The sequence below is a fragment of the Numida meleagris genome, chromosome 5 (assembly GCF_002078875.1).
Source record: "Numida meleagris isolate 19003 breed g44 Domestic line chromosome 5, NumMel1.0, whole genome shotgun sequence".
NCBI lineage: Eukaryota > Metazoa > Chordata > Aves > Galliformes > Numididae > Numida > Numida meleagris.
In genome coordinates, this window is record NC_034413.1 from 22311597 (window position 1) to 22325589 (window position 13993).

General features: G+C 34.7%; 1 protein-coding gene across 8 annotated transcripts in view; it reads right to left on the reverse strand.

The window, feature by feature from the left end:
• Positions 1 to 13993, reverse strand: part of KCNMA1 (potassium calcium-activated channel subfamily M alpha 1) — a 454315-nt gene that overhangs the window by 255801 nt on the left and 184521 nt on the right. The gene's annotated exons all lie outside the window — the stretch shown is intronic.

The window sequence follows — 13993 nt, forward strand, 5'->3', positions numbered from 1 at the left end:
AAGTTCTCTTCAAATGAAGTTTCACATAAATATTATCAAATTATTTTTAAATTTGGTAATTCAAGCTGCCAGATCTTCTTTTCATCCCTTATTAGCTCTGCCAAAACCAGACCTTCTCAGATGAACTGCTTCCCTGACTTCTCCTACGATGCTTCCCAATAAAATTTCACAGCAGTGTCACTAACTAACAAAAGAAACAGCCCAAGGAAGAAAAAAACACTAAAAGAGAATGTAATGACCAATGTGTTGGTTTGGAAAAAGCAATGATCATAGTTAATATCAGACTGGACATCACTCTAAAGTTCGAGAATTAAACACAGTCGCTCACCTTAAAAATATTTGGATTACCATAGATATAAAAACAGTAGGAAAAACCTGTTCAAAAAGTCATCTCTTGACAGACTTCACAGCAGAAGCATTTCCAACCATTTCAGCACTTTCTTTTACTTCACCCTGATGCAAATGACCTAAGCACTACTCAGCTTCAGCTTCTGTGCAGTGCTGAATATATAGGACTCAGCATCCCACCGTTATTCATACTTCTGCATTTTAACCAATCTCTTTGTTACATGCTCTACTCCTTCAAGGGAAGATACATCCTTTTGTTCAGGTCTCTCAGTCTTCTCAAAACTCTTGTGGAAAGTTAATTACTAATAAAACCTAGCACATGGGATTTGTTCTTATTTGGGTGTGCTTAGTAGAACAGTTCTGAAAAGTTCCTCTCACAAAATAATTAATTGATTAGCCTTGCAAATGTAACATGGCATGGCGACAGATACAGGGTGCAATATTCTATACAGAGCAGGTAAACCTAAATCTTTTAGCACTCATGGGAAATAACATTTTCTTTGATGAAAATTTTACCTGGAGATCAAACTTGATTACCAAGTAGTGAGGAAACATTTAGATTTCTTTCACAGTGGACACTGCAAGAACTTCACTAAATGCAACATGTTTATTTTTTTCTCTTTCTGCACACAGAGTTCCATCTGTTTTATGAGAAAGACCAGGTAAGTAAGGTCATCAGAATAATCTCCTTGGAGCATGTCTAACACTCCCCAAGCTCCCTGATATTTCAACCTGCAAATTGGAAGAGACAAGAACCCTGGAAGAGCTTGCACATCAAAGCATTGTCAAGTGCTTTGCCAAATCAGGCAAGCATGTCTTTGAGTAGTCTGAAATTACTGGCAAAGACAACTACAATATTAGTATAGCTTTTTATTATTATTATTAATTAATAGCAGTCAGGAGTTTATTTCATACATACACTAATATCAGCCTTTGTAAAGTAAGATTCTGGTTAATAACAACTAATGAAGATACATACATTTTCAGGATATGTCAGTAGCCTAGACCCTCTCAGTATACCTGTGATCTTATGTGGCCATATCCAAGCGAATCCCATTTAGCCAGCTGTTTTGTTTATAATAATTTAGATAACAGGATAGTATACAACACATACTCCCCCAGAAACTAGGTAAATAGTCAGGCATCTAAAACATCTCTAGTTCCATCTGCCCTCTACTGCCAAAAGTACCTTCATTTTCATAAAAATAGCTTTTGTACCCCACAGTACTACCAGACACATTCCAAAGAACACATCTGATACATTCAGCCTTTAAAATAACACCTCTTGTGTTCAAATGGACATGTAGTAGCAATGCAACAATTTTTTGGTGCTATTCAAACTGACTAAAGGCAATATTTCAGGTGAGTTTACAGGATATATGTCATGGTTTTGTGATTTTCAGTTATTGGTATTCCACATCATAACATCATGTAGTGTATGTACCTGGTTCTCAGAAGAGAAGGACTGCTACAGTCCCCACGGTACTTTTCTCCTCTGTTACCAAAGATAAAAACTTGCAGATGACGAGACCTCGTCCCTTCTCTTTCCGCCCGTCTCTCGTCCTGGCAGCACCTCGCTCTCCAGCCATCTTATCGTCAGTAGTAGAGTAAGGCCTACCTTGATTTTGGACATTCTCTCTCTCTGTATTGGATTTATCAGCTTAAACTGTAATTATATTGTATTATAGTGTGTTGTTTTGCATTCCAATATCTTATTTAGTAAATTAGTTTGTTTCTCCTCAGATTGTTGCCGCTGTCCTTTGCTCTCAGGCCCATCTCCTTACCCTTTTTTCCCTTTTCCCTTTTCCCGGGGCATGGGCCCATGTGTCCCCCATCCCATTCGTCACAGAACCGGGCTGAACGCCCGTAAACCGCTGACATTTTTGGTGGAGAATGCGGGCAAAATTAAGGCAAAGTAACCAAGAAGAACACTCAACTCTTGAAGACTGCCATCTTTTATCTTTTTAAGTACTACTATATACATTTCTCATTGGAACAAAATCATTTTGAAGATACTATGTGATACTTGCAAGGATAAGTATCTATATATATCTATATATATTTTTAATATATATATCCACACATGCACACTCTTCACACACAAAAAGCTACTCAATCTAAATGAATTCACTGCAAGGCGTTATATTTTTGTTACTCAAAATGCGTTACAAATATACCATTACTCAATAATAAAATATAAATGTGACAGAAAGAAATAAGATTATTTTAGAAAAGTGAAGATGCTACAAGGTGTTTAAAACTTTGTATTAGCCAGCCCTGATACACTTTCATACCTCTAAGAACTATAAAGGAAGTACATCTTCCAGTGTCCCAGTTCTAATCACACAATTGCCTCCAGCATTTCTGCTGTATTTAAGAAAGGATTTTTTTCATCTTTCAGTGGAAAAAAAGAAGATAAAAATGGTTGCCAGGACATAAATCAACTCACTGACACATTTTCAGAGTTTCCATTATTTACATTACTTTGACTCCAATTTAAATTTGTTTTGGTAATCCACTTCACTTCTTGTAAGAGGGAGCTGTGGAGATTCTGATTCAATGATTCTAAGTCTAATGACATTGGGAGCAGAAAGAGGACAATTTAGATTCCAGGAATGGTAATACAATTGATGCCATACAGCTCTGAGTCAGCCAGTCATGGCTTCCTATGCATGTTGTTTCTCTCATTTCCAGTCTCAACCGTTTCACTATATGAGCTATTCACCTCACTGGGATGCCATTAAAAAATCATCATATAATATTTGCATTGAATGCACGAAATAAAAAATTAAGATGTTTGCTTTAATATACTGTGCAAAATCCATAGCACAAAGAAGGACGTAATCAGAATCAGACCACATTGTTCTTAACTAGGAGATTAGCTAGCTCATGGGATTAACAAAGAGATTTACAGCCTTTCACTAAGACAAAACTGAATTTAGCTAAAGTTGATGATAAACAAAGCTATGTAAGAGTTGTTCATCAAAGTAAAATATCTTTCTTAATGAATCAATACACATTCCTCTTCTCATCTACATAGTGTATAAATAGTAACTTCCCCCTTTGCTAAAAGTTCTGGGTAGCTAAATATGAGGATGGAGACTGCAACGCCTCTCTTGAAAGCCAGGTCCCTACAAACCAATGTTTATTCTGCTCTCACTGTAATTGCCATGTCTTTTTCTTTCTGTGTTCTTTCTTCAAAATCTCCCATGGCTTTTTTTTTGCACTCACCCTACTGTGTTTTTCAATGAATTTTTTTTCTCCTCCTCCAACCCACACCTCAACTTCTGCCAAAAGAATTTTAAGACTTTAATCGCGAAGTCAGATTTCCATACTCTAAACATAAGTGAATTCAAACAATTAATTCATTCATAATTTATTAAAATAAATCAGAAAACAAACAAACAAAAACCTACTGCAGAAAAATGGAGTGCCTTACTTTTCTAGAAGTTGATAATTTCACTTCATATATAAACATACCGAAGGGGTAAACAGGTATTAGTCAGTTTTGGAATTCCCGTTTAATCATGACTTTATGTTAAAACGTTTACATGAAGAAGATCAGATTGCATAAAAGAAGAATGATACAAGGATAATTTGCATTTTTTGTTTACTTTTCATAAACTGGATATTGTTTGAAATACACAGTTTACCAGAAAGCTGAATAGCCTCATAACATATCTACCAGTTGTTCATTAAGAGACAGTGCAACATCAGTTTATCCTGAGATCCTAAGGAATCTCTGTCCTTGGAAGCTCAGTTAAACAAAATCACAACTGATTTAATCTCACTTAGCAAATGTTCTGATTCAAGCTAAACAGTTAGCAACTGTTCTGATTCAAGCAAGGCTCTTTCTGCGGAAAAAAAACAATAAGTAAACAGAAGTTCCCAACTAAAAATTATGTTTTATATTAGCAAGTGGAAAGTAATCTCAGTTCTCTCTGCACATCTTTTGTTTTCAACAAGTCTAATACATCAGTCTTTATTCTTTTCACTGAATTATTGCTTTTGGTATTCCTTGTTTTTGTACAGATAATATATAATGCTGAATACACTTCATCAAGTAATGCTTTCTGAATCTGTTATATATTTCATTCATAAATAGCAGGAGAAACATAAGTTTCTTCTTAGTTTCATTCAAGTTTGGTAGACACATTCACTGAGGAATTTTTTAGTAGTTCACCACCGTAAGGATTACATTAACTGCAGAAAATACTCTTATGTAATATGATAATATGATGAGGAAAAAAACACCTGAACTATATTAAAATTTTAACAAAAACAACATAAAAATATTTGAACAGAGACCAATAGAACCATCAGTAATGTGCAAGTAGAAACTAAAATGGCTGTAAAAAAAAACAGAGCAACAAATTACAACCAAAAAATGGCCAAACTGGGTTTTTGTTGTTGTTTCATTTGTTTTATAAAGTATTTTATTGCATTCCTTTCAAGTAAACATTGGAAATGTGGATAGTTCAATATTTCCAGCATGTACTATTTCTCACTGTCACGTTTCCTCAAAATCCTGGTTTTCAGTAGACGAATGACTACAAATGTTAATCTCCTACTACAATTTTAAACAGCCTTTTCAGCTAGAGGCTCTAAAGTCCTTGCTGCAGTTCTTATAAATAGACCTTGACCTAAATATCCTGAGATTAGGCAAGCCCTTAAACAGCTACAGTTAAAAGCATTACCTGTAGAGGATTAGACAAGTAGTCACGTTTCATACCAGACTACGACCTTCATCTAATACAAATGTCACATTCGCTTTGAAAAGGTATCTGAACAAGGAAAACAGCTCTCCTCTAGAACAGTTTTCTCTGACCCATGTGGTTCAACATATCTGATTTAATTCTGTAAGTGCCATTTATAACAGAGACCAGTAGTATGAAACTTTGCAATGCTCCATTTCTCTGAGTGGAAAGCAAGACAAACTCAGAACTCTATTTTCCCCTTAATGTATTCATAACTTCTGTCACTGCTAATGAAGCTTAATTATACACATTGGTTAATTACACTTCCTATTCAACTTACAGATTGCTTCAGGATGCAGCATCAACTAAAGGCCAGAAAAAAGAAAGCAACTGCCTTATCTACTAGATTTCTGTTAATCTTCCAAAATTCCAAACATTGCCTTTTATTTAGAAGTTTGAGAATGGCTAATAAAAACTGATCTAAAGAAATCAGAAAATGAATTTAGATTTACTATTCATTTATATTTACTAGCTTTGCTTTCTTCCTCTTTTTTGCCTAATGCATACTTGTAAATGGAGTAGGGAAAATGTCATATGTATTGTCCTATGCATAAACTGCATTATTTTAGAACACCAATCTTTTGCTGGAAAAAGTAGCATAATCACCTTTTTTAAACAAAGTTAATTTGTCATGTCAGAGGATACAAATGATTCCTTTGACAGCTAATAGGCTACACTAGGCACTAGGATAAATAAATTATAGTGCAAAGCACTAGTACGATATGGAAGAAGGGAAGAAAATAGTTTACAGTGAAAAACTATAAAGCTTTAAGCCAGGCTACAGTTTCTCAGATTGCATTACACAAAGAAAAGTTACTCTTACACTGAAATCAATTTGGAAAGGATATAATTTTGTAAAACAATTCTGTTGAGGACATGGCAATTTAAATATAGATTAAATGAAATCTTTTAGTAGTAGCAATTGTAGTAAGCTGTTCTACTTTATATTAAAGAGGTTATAGCACTGAAAATACTTGTACATTTATCAACTATAATCAGGGCTTGAACATTCCATGGCATCATCATTTGCTACAGAGCTGAGATCCAAAATCTGAGGTTTTATTTGTTTTATTATCACTATTTACTCTGGAAAGGTCTTATTTGTTTCATACTGCAGCTACTAAAAAAGTAGCTCAGAGAAATACAAACTGGAAAAACTCAGAGCTTAAAAATTATTTTGTAAATATAGGATTTCATATATAATAGATATTTCATTAGAAGTCATTCACATTATGATGAAGCTATCATTTTATTTTTATTTTCTTCTATTTCTTTCTACTTCCAGCTGTAACTTCCCAACAATTTCTTTCTAGTTCATACTTCTGTCCCTAATTTAGGGAGTAGGCGTAGGAAGGAGACAAGGAGCAACCGTGATGAGATGTAAAAAAATAGTCTACCTAAAACAATAAACATAGTTGCTTACTTGGTCACTTAAGCACAGAGAGACAGAACAGAGAGCCTTTGAGCACAACTACATATTCCCTTTCCATCTCCATCAGTTATTCACAGAGATCAAATATATCACTGCAAAAACTGAGGAATGGCAGAACTATAAGCAGAGATGAGATTGTTTGAAACTGTTCCCTTGAGTATATTTTCTCTTATACAGTACATAGAAGTACATTATCACAGCAAAATAAAATAGTCAAAGAAATTAGGGGTAAATGTTTAAATTCACCCTGGTAAATATCGGTTACTCTCAATATTAAAAGACTACCAAAAATATATCAAAATTTAAATTATATTTTAAATATAAATCTGAAAAATATAACTATCCAATCAATCCTTTCTCAAGTTCTGTCCAATTTCAAACACCTTTACAGAATTAAGAAATACTTTCTGGGCTTATAAAAGCTTTTGCCACCATTACATGGTCCCAGTTAACCATCTACTCAAATGGGAGTACATGTGCAAAGCTCAGAGCTGGCATAAACAGAAGAACCACCATTAATATCACTGCCTGCTTTCACTGCAGAGCTTTGGGCCTCAAAAGTCCAAACCTTTAGGGATCTCCTACAATGAAAAGCTCTTACTACAGTTTGATAAATTACCAGCATATCCTAACATTTAAATAGCAAGTAGAGCTACAACTAATCATTTATCTTCTCCTCAGGACTCCACTGACACTAGAATAAAAGTGTTCAAAGCAAATGTCCTCAATACATTGCACATACAGTGTCAGCATGTTTGTTTTTTGGTTTGTTAGGTAGAATTGCTGCCAATATTTATATAAAATGCATGAATTTAAAATATTACTAGGAAAAACTATCATTTAAAATATAAAAATGTATTTTTGATAATATTTTGTGGGTGCTAAAAGTCTTTGTTCTGTTACAGGTTAAAACAAAACAAATAGTCTCTAGGCTTGTAAATTGTTATTAAAAACGGCTTTTGTGAGATATATCACAAACAGCAGATGACTCTCAGTCCTGCTTCTTGAATGGGAGTGGAAACAAACCATGGCACTACATTGCATTAGTAGCTGACTATTACAAATAGCTCCTTCATCGCTCTGTTTTTGAGCAGAAACAATCATAGTCCTGACTGAAACAGAAAACTCATATCATTAATCTCAGAATGATGGGTGCTTAGAAACATATTAATTAAGCAAAAAGCACCAATTATTATAATAGGCTTGAGGGAAAAGAAAACTGTAAAGTAATGCCTAGTTCTATAATCTGATTCCATTAAATTAAGAAAATTAATTTTTGGAGTTTGGGTTTTTTCCCTTTTTTTTTTTTTTTCCCCAAACAGAAGGAGCACCACTGTTTTCAAGTAGAATGAACTTTGCTTATTGTGTACAAAAATCAAGCTCGATTACATTGTGACCTCCAGAAACTCTACTCATGGGTTAGACTCTAGGCTGTTAAAGACAAGATTATCCTGTCAGGTTAAAGGCAGCAAAATGTTAGTTAAATATGTACTACATTTCTTATGGTTCTTATCATACCGAACAGATATACTCTTGCGGTCTTATTATACCATCTTTGTCTGAGCTACACTGCAGTTGAGCCTGTGCCTTGCTGTGTGTCAACGGTTTACGGGCATTCGGCCCGGTTCCGTGACGAAGGGGACGTGGGATCCACGGGTCCACGCCCCGGGAAAAGGGAAAAGGGAAAAAGGGTAAGGAGATGGCCCTGAGAGCAAAGGACAGCGGCAACAATCTGAGGAGAAACAAACTAATTTACTAAATAAGATATCGGAATGCAAAACAACACACTATAATACAATATAATTACAATTTAAGCTGATAAATCCAATACATAGAGAGAGAATGTCCCAAAATCAAGGTAGGCCTTACTCTACTACCAACGATAAGACGGCTGGAGAGCGAGGTGCTGCCAAGATGAGAGACGGCAGAAAAAAGGGACGAGGTCTCATGATCTGCAAGTTTTTATACTGCAAGCTTTTATCTTTTCCCTCTGGCTGGAAAATGGTAACAGAGGAGAAAAGTACCGTGGGGAATGTAGTAGTCCTTCTCTTCTGAGAACCAGGTACATTCACTACATGATGTTATGATGTGGAGTACCAATAATCGAAAATCATAAAACCATGACAATGTGTACCTCATAGATCTTGACCTGCAGACTTGACTTTTCCTGGCTTTACCAGCTGCTTCACAGCTTATCAGGCTGTCAGAACTCTTGGCTGAACCTGATCGTGGTTGATGAATCTACACTGCTCTTGTTGGACTATGGTGAGATGGTGCTCAATTCCTGACTCCCCTTCTCTATGGAGCAGCTGGGCCTTTTACTCCCTGACAGAAGCAACTGAGATTAAACAAAAGGTGGAAATAATGGACATGGGAGAACTGGTAAAACGATTGCAGGTATGCTTCATAATCCACAGCCCAACAAAATCTAACTGTAAAGGAGACTTACAAAATTCTAGTCTTACCTGCAGTTTTGGACTGCATTAATCAGGTAAATTTTGAGTATGAAGGTATTGCCCCTTCCAATCTATTGAGCATATCGCTGAAGACTTTGTCATTAATAGGTACAGTTCTAACCTATAAAAGTGCTATGATGGATGAGCCTAAAGATTATTCTTTTTTAACCAGGCTTTTCTGAAATAAACTGCATCTTCTCATCCCCAGAGACCAGATGAAAGGACAACATATACACAAATCAAGGGAAAAAAAAAAAAAAAAAAAACTTACGGACTGTGTCTAAGATGCAAAGCAACTTAACTAATTTCAGCTGGATTTCTAGGAGCTTGGTAGTTCTGGAAGCCAAGTGAAACTTATGCATATATATAGAAGATTATTTAGAAACTTTATATCACTAATATCTTACTGGATGTTGTACAAGTAAATAGGCTGTCATTTACACAGAGAACAGGGAATATTTTGCTTTGCCACCTGAACCTATCTTGTTCTCTTTCATGTGAGTGAATAAAGAAATAACACCATTTACTTTGCAGCCATAAATTGAGAATTTGTTGAGCAAGACTGACCACAGTAAGTACTAAAAGAAAAATGCTTTAAAAAAGACTTGGAAAAAATACACCCGAATTTTTTCACAGTACAAAGCTATTTATCATTTTCATCAGAATTGATCCCCCTTGGGCACAGATATTCTTTATTTGTTCCTTTCATATTTTTTCTTACCTCTGAATTGTTGCATATTTAATTCTTAAAATGCCACAAGCTAGTCTTTGAGTTTATTACATGATCATGTGATATAGTATTACAAAATGTACTCATTTTATGCACGTGCTACATAGCAAACAAAATTGAATATTTTAACACTACCTTTTTCAAATGAATAAGACTGAGGTAGGCATCAATTATAATCTGACTTACTTTTAAAATTGAATTCAGTGTTCTTTGAAGTCATCTTCTGGTGTGAATTATTTAAAAATCATGCTCTTAGGCTTGGCTATGAGATTCTGCCAAAATATCTTTAATTTATCTTCACCTTTAATGTCTCAGGAAGAGATATTTTGACACAATATAGTTGTCGTATTTGCAGCACCACTGTGGATGGCCTTTCCACAAATAGGTATTTAAATAAAACTCTTCAGTAGAATATTCTGAGATTAAACAACAATCCATCATTAATGTGCCCTGAAAGATCAGATCTTAAAAGGTGAATATAATTCTTTACTCTCAAAGATGATTTAAGACTGACGTGTGAGGCTCTGAAATGTAAAGACATTATTAGAGGCCCAACAAAAACAGATGAACTGTTTTTTTTTCTTGTTTGTTTGTTTTTGAGGCAATGGGAGAGCCAGAAACAGCAGAGCTATTTTAACATTACCTAACCAAAAAAAAATGAATACTCTTCAGTTGTGGTACTGGCAGGCAGCAAAAACCTTAGGGTATAAATTTCTTAATTTATTCCACGTTAAAATGTTAAAAAATGTGATGTATCTTCCATTTTTAAGGGATACATTTTATAATATTTTATTTCAGCACAAAAGTTTTAAATTCCTTAGCACAGCTGTATTGTCTAATTTACCTTCTTTCACTGTGTCTGTTGATAATAGATACATAGAGGTCAATCACATGGCTTATAAAAGAAATAATATCACAACAAAATGCAACCAGCTAGTGAAAGTGCTCCCACTACTGTGAATTTGTTACAAGGCTATACGAAAGCCATTCCAAGCATAGGTGGCAAAACAAATTACTGTGGAGTGTGGATGAAAATATTTCTTCCAGTAGATCACTCTAGTTACTTGACAGCTATTTAGTTACTTCACAAGGACTTTACTTCAGAATAGGACTTTCTGAAATCTACATATTTAGATTGAAAGAAAAAATGATTCTTTGTAATGGTATCCTATCCACTTGTCTAGTCTTTTCAGCTGCAAGCAGAGATCATAAGCTTTCATGTAAAGGACCAGTTTTTATGGTATGCTTATGCATTATCTCTTGCAAAAGGTGCAAAGCATAATCTACTATCATATTATGTAGAAAAAAAATAACGAAAATTAGACAATTGTTATTGATGTGCACATTTTCTCCCCATAACAGAACAGAGGGTAACAAAACACTGGAACAGGCTGCCCAGAGAGGTTATGGGATCTCCATCTCTGAAGACATTCAAAACCCACCTGGATGCGTTTCTATGTGACCTAATCTAGGTGTTCCTGCTCCAGCAGTGGGATTGGACTAGATGATCTTTTGAGGTCCCTTCCAATCTCAGACATTCTGTGATTCTGTGATAACATTCTTGCTATCTTCCCATTTTTACCTTACACAGTGCTTTGACTTTTGGCAAGGAATATTCCACTGCACTACACACTTGTGATGAAATGCTACCTTAATTTCTTATTTTTTATATATTTTTTTCCATTGCTAAGTCTTCCTCTCTCTGGTGAATCTCAGCTCATTACAGTCTACTCAGCACTTCTGTTGTAATGTTCATAAGGTGATTTGTCAACACTGACATAGAAGAAACAGATGCCAGATACCAGACGCCAGTCTGATTAACGAGGAGGATGAAGTGTAATGGGAATTTCTAGTGGGTAATGTAGGCAGCAGGAATGAACAGAAAATAAACAAAGAATCTTTCTGTTCTGGCTATTTTGTATTGGAACTGTGTGAAACATGACAATATGTACCTAAACCTGTGGACCTGTCTAAACCAATAAAACTCAAGTAGTTTTAAATAATACTAAAGTCATATGATTTAAACAAATTAAAAATAAAAAAGCTAAGCATATACTTCAAAATATGCTAAAATGTTGTCATGTGTTGCCTCAACCCAACCAGAGTTTACAAAAGTTATTTATTTTTTCATTAAAATGATGAATGAATCTGGGAATAGAAAAAGCAAGAAGCAGTGGACATAGCTGAACACATGAAGCTAATGGAAGGTTTTCTACTGTGAGGAAACAGGATATATGTTTAAATTCTTGGCCCTGTTCAGTGTTTTGAACCAGAGGAAAAAATATTATTTAATTATATGGAGAGAATATATACAGATAAGCATTTCTGTCTTTTAATAATACAGTACAATCCCACTGTGTGAGGTTAACACTAAGTATTCAGTGCCACTGTCAATGTGAGCTTATTTTTCAAAACTTGTATCTTAAAAAAAAATCACTGTAATTATATTTTTATCTAGTTATATACATTTACATTTATCTGCTTTTATTCATATGGCAATAGACAGAGGCTAACTAGGTCATCAGTACACATCTAAGTCCATGCAACCACAGTATTTGTTGTCTGTAGTCTTCCTGATAGGTCACACAACTAAGTGAAATAAATTTTAGAAGGATTTTAAGACTTGGAGTAAAACGGATCAGATGAGATTGCAGTAAGACAATTATATGGAAGAGGTCACCACTGGAAAAGTTTCATCAATATGAAAATAATTAAGATAAATATAGTTTGGGGTTAAAAGGGGTAGTAGAGAGGGTCTGAAGATATTGCAGTGAGGAGAGTATTAATGCAGCAACACAGGTACCATGTTTCACTAGATTCTTAGTTGAACAATGAAGAATAATAAAAAGTTGCTTTGAATGAATGACAGTAAGCCCTACATATGTACACACACATTGTATGTTAGCCATAACCACTCAGAAAAGCCAATCAGTTGCACACTGAGGTCCCACAGTTTTTAGTTAATTAGATGGAGGAAAGCAATTAAGAGTTCAGTTCAGAGCAAAGTCAGTGTCAAAGACTAAATATATGTGGGGAAAACTAGAAAGGAAGAAAACTTCAGCCATTCTCAAATTATAAACACACAGAGAAACAGAAGAGGTATTTCAGGCTACATCTCCTTCAAGATGAAGAGAGCAAACAGAATATCAGAGGTGATCATTATGACAATGGCAGAGAAAACTAACAGCTGATCTTGAGAGACAATGCTAACTGGGAAGTCATGCCTGAGCCTTTAAACTGGGACAGTAATCTCCATGGCAAGTATATCATCATTCATCTTCTGATTTTATCTTTTTATTCCAATATTATTGTGAAGCACAGATACAGACATTTGGTTTAGCATTCTACTTAAAATATGAATTGAGATAGTTGCAGAAATGTGTCTAGATGCTACGTCTAACACTGTATTTCACAGAGACTTCTCAAGGCAAACAAGAGCGGGTTGCCCTACTATGACTCAGGCATCTTTGGAATCACACCTATTATAAAATTACTTGGAAAGCATTTTTGTATGTTATTTTTGTTTTTGGAAATAATAGCTATTGTTGCTTTCAAATTTCAGCCTTCTAACTCAAAAAACTAAATACAAATGTTTTGTAGTTTCATAGTTTCATACAAATGGAGATACACATTCTCTGTGCATAATGGATATACTTTTGTATTTGGGAAAAATTAATTGAACTAAAAGTGATAATCAAGAATTTCAGGAGAAAAGTAAAACGTAATGGAGGAATTTTAAACAGTTCCTCCTCAAGGCAGTCCTTGTAAATGAAATAGAAGATACTGCTGTCTTTTTTTATCCCTCTTGATCCTTTTTGGTTTGTTTGTTCTTTTTGTTTTTATTAAACAGGAGCGTCTGATATTGTCTCTATTTTCAATTTCACAAGGGAAACAAGTTTTATTTTGAGATAAACCCATCTGGCTGAGGTAAATTAATACATACTTTAGATGATGTAAAAAAAAAAAAATTGTATTTTTTAAGATAACTTCTATCCAGTCTGGCCACAATCTGTTTGGGAACCTTTTCATTAGTAACTTCTAATTATTTAACAATTATTTTTAAGACTAGTGTTTCTACATTCGGACTGAAATTTCTGCTAGGGAAAGGACCAAGAGAGACTGATTACCAAGTTGTCAGCAGTCTGAAAGCACTCCCTCATGTAGCTAGAGACAGGGACAAATAATACATGTGCTGTATTTGATTCAGAAAAATTTGCTGGGTTTAGACTTTCTGCATTTCATTCTATCAAGTTACTGTTATTATTCACAC